Source organism: Hibiscus syriacus, unplaced genomic scaffold (genome assembly GCF_006381635.1).
Source record: "Hibiscus syriacus cultivar Baekdansim isolate YM2019G1 unplaced genomic scaffold, ASM638163v2 tig00116971_pilon, whole genome shotgun sequence".
Lineage (NCBI taxonomy): Eukaryota > Viridiplantae > Streptophyta > Magnoliopsida > Malvales > Malvaceae > Hibiscus > Hibiscus syriacus.
The window spans coordinates 1,818,488-1,827,433 of record NW_024063495.1 but is presented as its reverse complement, the minus strand read 5'-3'; the positions used below and the strand labels follow the sequence as shown (position 1 = coordinate 1,827,433).

The 8,946-nt window shown below is 32.1% G+C and overlaps 1 pseudogene; it reads right to left on the bottom strand.

Annotated features, from left to right (window-relative positions):
• Window positions 1-5,753: 5,753 nt before the first annotated feature.
• LOC120192108 lies at window positions 5,754-7,438 on the bottom strand (annotated as a pseudogene).
• Between the last annotated feature and the right edge of the window lie 1,508 nt (window positions 7,439-8,946).

The window sequence follows — 8,946 nt, the reverse complement described above, 5'->3', positions numbered from 1 at the left end:
TTGAAAAGCATTTAACATCTTCAGGATGTCATTATCTATTTTTTGGAAACTTGGATACGTAATCGACCTATCCTTTTAAAATTAAAACACTTTCATTTAAAAAAGTTGACGTTGATCTAGAAGTTATTCTGATTTAAAGTTGGGAGGAAGGATTGTCTTGTAGCATATTCGACTTCCTATGAACACACTTAGCGGTGGCTTGCTAAGGGAAATTGAGATCGTGTTCGATTCTCAACGAGACATCATAATCCGAGTTGGGATTTTGCAGTACTTAAAATTGTTTTGTGCTAACGTCGATAGTCGTAGTTGGTTCAATTAAAAGTTGGATTTCCAAAGATTGGCTTTGGGAAAATCGGTTACCAAAGTGAAAAGAAAGTTACAAGGGTTGTGATTTACAGAGTGTAACCGACATGAATTCCGAAGTAAATCCTGAAGTAAATCCATTTCGATTATCAAAAATGAATTGAGTCAAAGAGAGACTTGAGGCTGCTTTTTCCTATTGCTATTTTCAACTTTACATTTTTAATATTCTTTATTTTCATTCTTAATTAATTTTCTTAATTAATAATTGTTCCATCAAAATCCCCCTTATTTTATTTCACCGCAAATTACATGGATCACAACTAAATTAAACTCGAATTTGGGAATTTTCTAACTCCTTGTAGATTGACTCTTACTTCTCTTTACTACGCCCTTTTCTTACTTATTTATTTTGAGAAGAAATAATTTTATTTGATAATAAAACGACGCTTGTCATTAGCCCATACTTATTTTTTTTAATTTACTCCAAACTCTAAAAATCACATCATAAACTTCATTTAAAACTCTATAAATTATATTATAATCTCCAAATCTTTTACACTTTTGTTCACCAATTTTTTAAATGGATGCATGCAATTTAGTTCATTTTTATATTAATTTCAACTTCACATTTTACAATTATTTTGATTTGATGTCTCATCCTTGCATGTTGTTTAATTTATTTAAATTTTATATTGTAATTTTTTGTTTGTTCAATTTAGTCTTTAAAATTATATTTTTATCAATATTTACCTATAATTATTTATATTTTTTTTGTAATTTACTCCAAATCCTATACAATTACAAAATATAATTCGTCGTTCATGAAAGACATAAAATAATTAACTCAAAAATGACTCGACCTGAAGTTCATTTGTACTTAATAAGATCCGACTTGAATTTTATTTGTCAATAATGTGACATGATCTAAACGAGATCTGACCTGAAGTCCATCCGAGACTAAATTAACTAATTCAGACCCGAACCTTTTTAATCTGAACTGATATCGGTCTGAATTGAAATTAACCTGACCCGAACTTGAACTGAATCTAGTTTCAAATCAACTTGAAAATCACCCAAACTCATTTGACCCAGACCCGATCTAATTCGAGTCCAATCATTAAATTGACATAACATAACATGTATCTGATTTAATCTAACCCGACATAATTCGACTGAAACCTAAATGATTACATGATTTCACATCCCTATTTATACCAATTTAAATAATAACACTAAGTTTAGCAGACTCGAATGCTCATGCTACTACTACTTCACTACAAAACAAGGCTCTTTATTTTACACAAGAGCCACTCATTAGTTTTAGGCTTAATATAAAAAAGTGCTTAAAGTATACCCTTCTATTTAAGTGGTAGCTAAATTTTTTTCGATCGATCTAAGTATTTAACGTTATAAATGTTATCATTTTAGGTGTCTTAGCTGTAACGGTCGTTAAAAAAGCTTGTTAAGTGACACATGTCACATTCAAATAATTTTGAAAACTTTAATTTTTAAAAAAAGTCTTTAAAATATTATAATATTTTTTAAAAGAACCCAAAAGTTTCTCAAATCTTAAAAAAAAAAACCCAAAAGTTTATATCTTTAATCCTTTCCCAGCCGCCATCAACGCTACCCGCCACCACCAATGCTGGCAAATACCCATCCACTCGTCGCCAAACCACCACTGCCGACTATCTCACTCATCGGCGATCATCCCTTAAATTTCCCAGGAACCCAGGAACCTACGGAGAATGGTCAAGCATCACATAAATCTGAATTTGACAATAATGCTCAAACCACTGATAATTTGGAAGAGACATGCTCACCTGTCAAAGCAATAGCTTCAGATCCTTCTTGTCCATTGGAGTCGCCCGGTAGACCAACAATTATTGATGGCGAAGCTCAAGATTTTCAGGAACCAAATGATTTTGTAAATTTAGGGGAAAAACCTATATTTTGGTGGATTACAATTGCAGTGCTTAGAGTGGGTAAGATTAGCATTGCAGACTTTAAGGTTGTAGTCCAATGAGCGGGGACTCACTGACGTCGGCTGGAGGTGGCCGACGATAGTGGTGGGGTTTGGAATGAGATGGTTTTTAAAACAGTTTTAAACTGATAACGATAACATATGGCCGATAATGGGGTCTATCAACGGAGGAGTAGGTGTTTGCCGACAACGGAGGCGACAACAGTGGAATGGCCGGCGAGTAAGGTTGATTTTAGAGTTTTTAGGGAATTTGGGATGTTTTTGTAATTTTAGAGAAATTGATTTTTTTTAAATAAATATCATAATATTTTTAATTTTTTTAGATAAAATTTCTAAAATTAGCATAATACAACACATGTTACTTAACGAAATATTTTAACTGTTGTTACGACTGAGACACCTAAAATGATAATATTTGTAATGTTAGACACTTAAATTAACTCAAAAAAAATTTAGACATCACTTAAAAAAAATAGTATAATTTAGATATTTTTTTGGTATTAAGCCTTAATTTTATTACATGCACAAACTATAACTGCAGCACCGAGGCTTTTGGGTTTGCCCCTACTCTCTACAGATCCATGTTGTTGCCTCTGTCGAGACACAAAGTAAGACACTGATTTTTTAATATTTTAATTAACATGTTAACGTTCGATTCAGGCGATTATTAATTTTTTATCAAAAAAATATGAGTAATTTGAAATATAATAAATAGTCGAATGATCATTTTATAATTTTTAATAATCTAGTGACTCAATAAAATAATATTATAAATCAAGAGACTATTTGTATATTTTATCCTAACAAATAATGGTAAAAGAATTTTATCTAATAAAAAGTTCCATGTTTTTCAAAATTAATTCAAAGACCAGATAATTCACTGTCCGGCCACCATGGTCTACTTTCTCACATTGAAAAGGAGAGTTTTTAGCATCAAAGTTTGTATATAAGCACATTTGTCAAATATACGGGAAAACACCATAAAATGGAAATCAAAGATTCGCCTCTTTATTTTTCCATAACATAGGGGAAGGTTTTGATGTGAGGCGGTTAAAATATAGTTAATAAATGGTGTGACCGGTTAAAAAGGTGACTGATTTAAAGTGCTATCAAAAATATTATACGTCTTCATCGAAAATATTATTTGTGTTGATAAAAATAATGGTAATAATCGGAATATTATTGTTGTATGTAAAATGAGCAAAGAAAATATTGACTTTAATAATTTAGGTTAATTACTATAAACATTATCGATCGTAGTAACATACAGGTTGCGTATAAATGATAAAAAATAAGTTAATTACTTATTTTGTTATTAATATTATCAACATATGAGGTTACACCTAATATGTTAAGAGAGTATAAGCTGATAGAGCCTTATAAATCTCACGACAATAAAATAGGTTAATTACTTATTTTGTTATAAATATTATTAACATATTAGGTTGCGTCTAAAATTCTACCAAAGTTTAAACTGATGGCGCCTTAGAAATCTCACGGTAATAAAATAGGTTAATTACTTATTTTGTTATAAATATTATTAACATATTAGGTTGGCCTAAAATGTTACTAAAATTTAAGCTGATTGAACATTATAAATCTCACGATATCAATATAAGTTAATTACTTATTTTGTTATAAATATTATTAACATATTAGGTAGCGCCTAAAATGTTACCAAAGTTTAAGCTGATGAGACCTTAAAAATCTCACGATAATAAAATAAATAATTTACTTATTTTGTTATAAATATTATTACATAATGTGTTGCGTCTAAAATATTATCAAAATTTAAGTTGATGTGACCTTGGACAATCCCACGGTAACAAAATAAGTTAATTACTTATAATGTTATAAATATCTACAATATATCCAGTTGCAGTTTAATATGTAATTCTATCATTTAGAATGATTTTTAAAAAAAATAAATATTGATACTTATGATATGATGGTCGAGACTTTAGTATTTGATGAATTGTAAAATATCGATATTTTTTCTATGATGTTCGATACTTTAGCATTTGAGAAAGTTAATGGAAATTAATTATACTATGATGTTCGATACTTGTTCATTTGAAAAAATTGTACAAGTTACTTATAAATACCTGAGTTTTACTTTTTTTATAAATGTATGCGAATAAATTCAAAAATTAAAATATCGATACTTACACAAAATATCGATACTTCGGTTTCTCCTACTTCCTTATAAGGTAACCGTTAACGTTTTTCAAATAAACAAGTATCTCCTACTTATAAAAAACAAAACAAGGCACAAACGGTAATGTTACTCCTACTTATAAGGTAACTGGTTAAAAATAACAAGTCGCAACCGTTAATGATACTCCTACTTATAAGGTTACCAGTTAAAAAACCAAGGCGCAACCGTAAATGTTACTCCTACTTATAAGGTAACTAGTTAAAAATAACAAGGCACAACCTATAACGTTAGTCAAGAATGTTAACTTAACCTGTTAAAATAAGAAAAAATCGATAGTGTAAATATCGATACTTTAATACAAATTATCGAAACTTTGATACGAAGATCAAAACTTGTTATGAGAATCAAGACTTGTTATGAGGATCGAAACTTGTTAAAAATAACAAAGTATCGAAACTTTGATGAAGATACGATTGAAAGATAACATATTCATACCTATGTTATGAGGATCTAAACTTGTTATATAAAATTCGAAAGTATCGATATTTTGCGGAAAGGTTCGAGATTTTGCAGCCTTCTAATTTTCTATTTTTTTTTTAAATTCGAAAGTATTGATATTTGTAGAAAAATATTCTCATCGATCAAATATTTTTATCAATTACACCATTGTAATTAATATATTAGGTATAAATAAACATTTTCAGTCACGTTAAACGGGTTTTGATAAAGTTCTTTTCAGATTTCTAGTTGTACCATTTTTTAGTCTTATATTAGTATGCCTTTCCTTACGTAAGACTAGGGATGGGCATGGGTCGGGTTTAGACCCGACCCGAAAATGTTACATCCTTCACCCGACCCGACCTGAAAAGTATATACCCTCCACCCGACTTGAACCCGACCCGACTTTTTGAGATAAAATCCGAAACCGATTACACCCCAAATAATAATAAAAATTATTTTTATTTAATAAAAACAGTGATTTAATTGAAAATATAAGGGATATTATTGTAATTATTCTAAATATATAATGTAAAATTATATTTTTTTCGAGTCAAATATATTTTACTCTAAACCCGAATCCGAACATCACATTTAAAAAAATACGACCCGACCCGACTTAAACCTAATTTTTTTCAAGTCGGGTCGGAACACGTCGGGTTTGTATCCCATGCCCATCCCTACATAAGAAGACACAAAGCACACTCGAAAGCTCATGCTACTAATACTTCACTAGAAAACAAGGCTCTTTATTTTACACAATTTGCCACTCATTAATTTTATTACATGCACAAACTATAAATGCAGCAGCTAGAACAAACGAGCAAAGTCCATGATCGAGGCTTGGGGTTGCTCCTACTCTCTTCAGACCCACGTTGTTGACTCTGTCGAGACACAAAGTAAGACTCTGGCGGGTTGTTGAATATCTCATCGACCAAACTCGACGGCACCCTGAAGGCGAGCTCCTTTGCAGCACTATCCATTTGCTTCACCACGTTGTCCTTCCCGGCTAAGAAGATCCTCGTGTTGTTTTGGTGGTAGAGTCCGAAGGCTATGAACCTCATGTGCTGGTTTTGGGACGCAAAATATGTGATTGGATGGCCTGCAGAAATTATTAATGCGTCGCCGGCATACATTTGGACTCTCATTTTCGAGTATTCTCCACCTGTCTTTTCCTCTTCCTTTTCTCTTTGGGCCTTTTCCATTTCTCTTTGGGATCTTTGCCAAGAAAGACGAGGGCGGGCTCTCATCTTCTTTTCTTCTCCACTTCTTTTCTCCTCTTCATCTTCTCCTTGGGAGCTTTGCTTTGAAAGAGTAGGGCAAACCATTTCGATGTACCCGTTTCCTTCTGTGACAATGATCACCAATGTAGACTTTGTATTGTAGTGTGGCAAAAAGATTGATCCATGTAAAAAGAATAAAAAAGGGTTTTGTTTAAGACTTTGATTAGCATGACCATGTGAATTGTAATGGAACTGGTTTTGAGTTTACTTGGTTTAGTTCAAATCCTACGACGGCCGCATCCACATCCCGGAGTAGCTCGAATTCACGAGGGCAGGCCTCGAAGAATTTTCCGTTTTCGTTGGAGTATTTAGGCTTTTGGGCAAATAAGTTGAAGGCGAATCCCTCTTCTTTCTCCCTCGGCGTAGTGGCTCCTTGGCTCAATGTCCTTATCTGTTCTTGACTGGCTATACGGACATTCCCTTCTGGCTTTGATTCGCTTGCAACAGCCTATCTAGCAGCTCACTTCGTGTATATTACATAGAAATAAGATTCAATCAATGAACCAACAAATTATCCGAAAAAAGAATTGATATTAGCTGCAAAGAACATACATTGAGAACAGCCTCAAGAACATCGCGGCTGAGGTGTCGGTAAAATGACTGAGGATATTGTCCGCCAGGGAAGAATTCCTCGAATTTTCCAGGGTTGTTAACAGGGCGGACGAGTACAGCTATGGTTAACTTTCGGTCGTTGTCTTGGTTCACCAAATACACAGTGCTTCCTGTTGGAACTCTGACTACAACTCCAGGGACTAAATTGAAGGATTCTCTGTTCTTATCAGTCAAGAGCGTCAACGTTCCCTTTCCTACAAAAAGAAAAAAACACCATGATTTAGTGTTGCATATGCTGATAGAAAAGGATGAAAATTGTAAGATGTTAATAAATCTTCCGTTTGTAACAACGTAAATTCTGTCAGCATCACAGTGGTGTGGGAGGACGAAAGTGTTGGGATTTGCTTCAAGGAAGGCAACTCGGTACTCGTTGTAGGCCTTAAGTATAAGATGCTTATCATAAAACTTGCGGAGGACCCATAAACTGCCATTGTCTTCCTCGTATCGACCATACGCATATTTTCTTTGACGAAATAAGAAAGGGTTGAAAATTCCATAATCCTCCTCCTTGCGGAAAGGATCAGCAGCGGAGCAAAGCAAGCCAAAAGAAAGCAGCAGAGAGAAGAGCAAAAGTAGGAGAAAAGACTTAGTCTTCACCATGACTCTACTTTGAGCTGTGTGATGATAATTGAGCAAAGACTGGCAATGTATTTAAAGAAGGTGAAAGGTGAGACTTTGCATGCAAATATTCATTAACGTGGAGGACATTGACATGCAAGGAGACGAGTGTGCAAATTAATTAATTCAAACATTCAAGCTTTGGTTGTGGGGAGTATCTTAGATGTGTCTTACACATAACAAAATTCGACTTGACTCGAAAAACGAACTGAGGAGGTATTGGGGGCTGTGCGGTCGCACACCCTAAAAACTTTAAATCTCCTTATATTTTAAGTATTTTTCTTATATTTTAAATGGAAGATCTAATTTCGCACCCCTTCAAATTTTATAATTTCACATCTTTTAAATTTTTAATATAATTTCTCAAGTTCGCACCATACATAAATTCATGCGGTTGTCCTTGTGCATATGGTTATAGAAAACCATTTAAATTGAAATCAAATGTTATCATAATATCATAAATATTTATAATTAAATTTAAACAGAAGCTCGAAAACTCAATTTGAATTAAATAAAAAAAAATATAAAATATGAATTGTTAACTTGAATAACTCAATGTTTTTACTCGAATCGATCATATAAAATATTAATAATTATATCGGAAGGGCTTTGGAACCCATAAAATCCAAACAGTCAAGTTAATTTAATCCTGCCATAAGCTAATTTTCTTTCTTCTCAGAGGGCATACGTTATTTTTAACTTTCAGTTTTCGACGTTGAAAACTATCATAATTCATTAATCAACGAGGGATGAACGACGTCGGAGTTTTAGTTCGTGAATACACTTTACAACTTTTAGGAGCATGTAAGATTCGACTAAATTAACTTAGATTCGACTTAACTTTATCTCTTATATAACTAAATGTAACATTCTAATGAATGATTCAAATATCACAAAAAAATCATCGAAGTGACCAACTCTTTTCATTTAAAATCATATACTTAACTTTTAAAACAATTATATAAGATATGAAAACATAACATTTTACAAAAGTATAACAAGGATTTTACAGAAGTATAACTCCTTGTTTGAAAACACAATACATAAATGAGATTTTACAACTTGACCCAATTACAAACCATAACCTCCGTTTATAGGGGTGAGCGTTTAGTCGAGTCGAGTAAAAAATTTCGAGTTATTTGAGTTGACGATTCTTATTTTATAACTCAAAGTTAACTTGAAATTTTTTCGAGTCGAGAGGAGTCGATATTTTGAGTTTCTATTTAAATTTAATTATAAATATTTATAGTATTTTGATATTATTTTATTCCAATTTAAATGATTTTTTATAACCATATATATTGCATGTGCATTTTTTCATATTTTTTTCATGTGTAATATACATATATTGTACAAAGTCGAGAGACTCGACTAAAACTTGAAAATCAATCTATTAATTATTAAAAATTTCAAGTTATTCTAGTTGTATTTTAAACTCGATTTGAACTTGAAATTTTTTCTAATCGAGTTGAGTTTATAAAGTTACAACT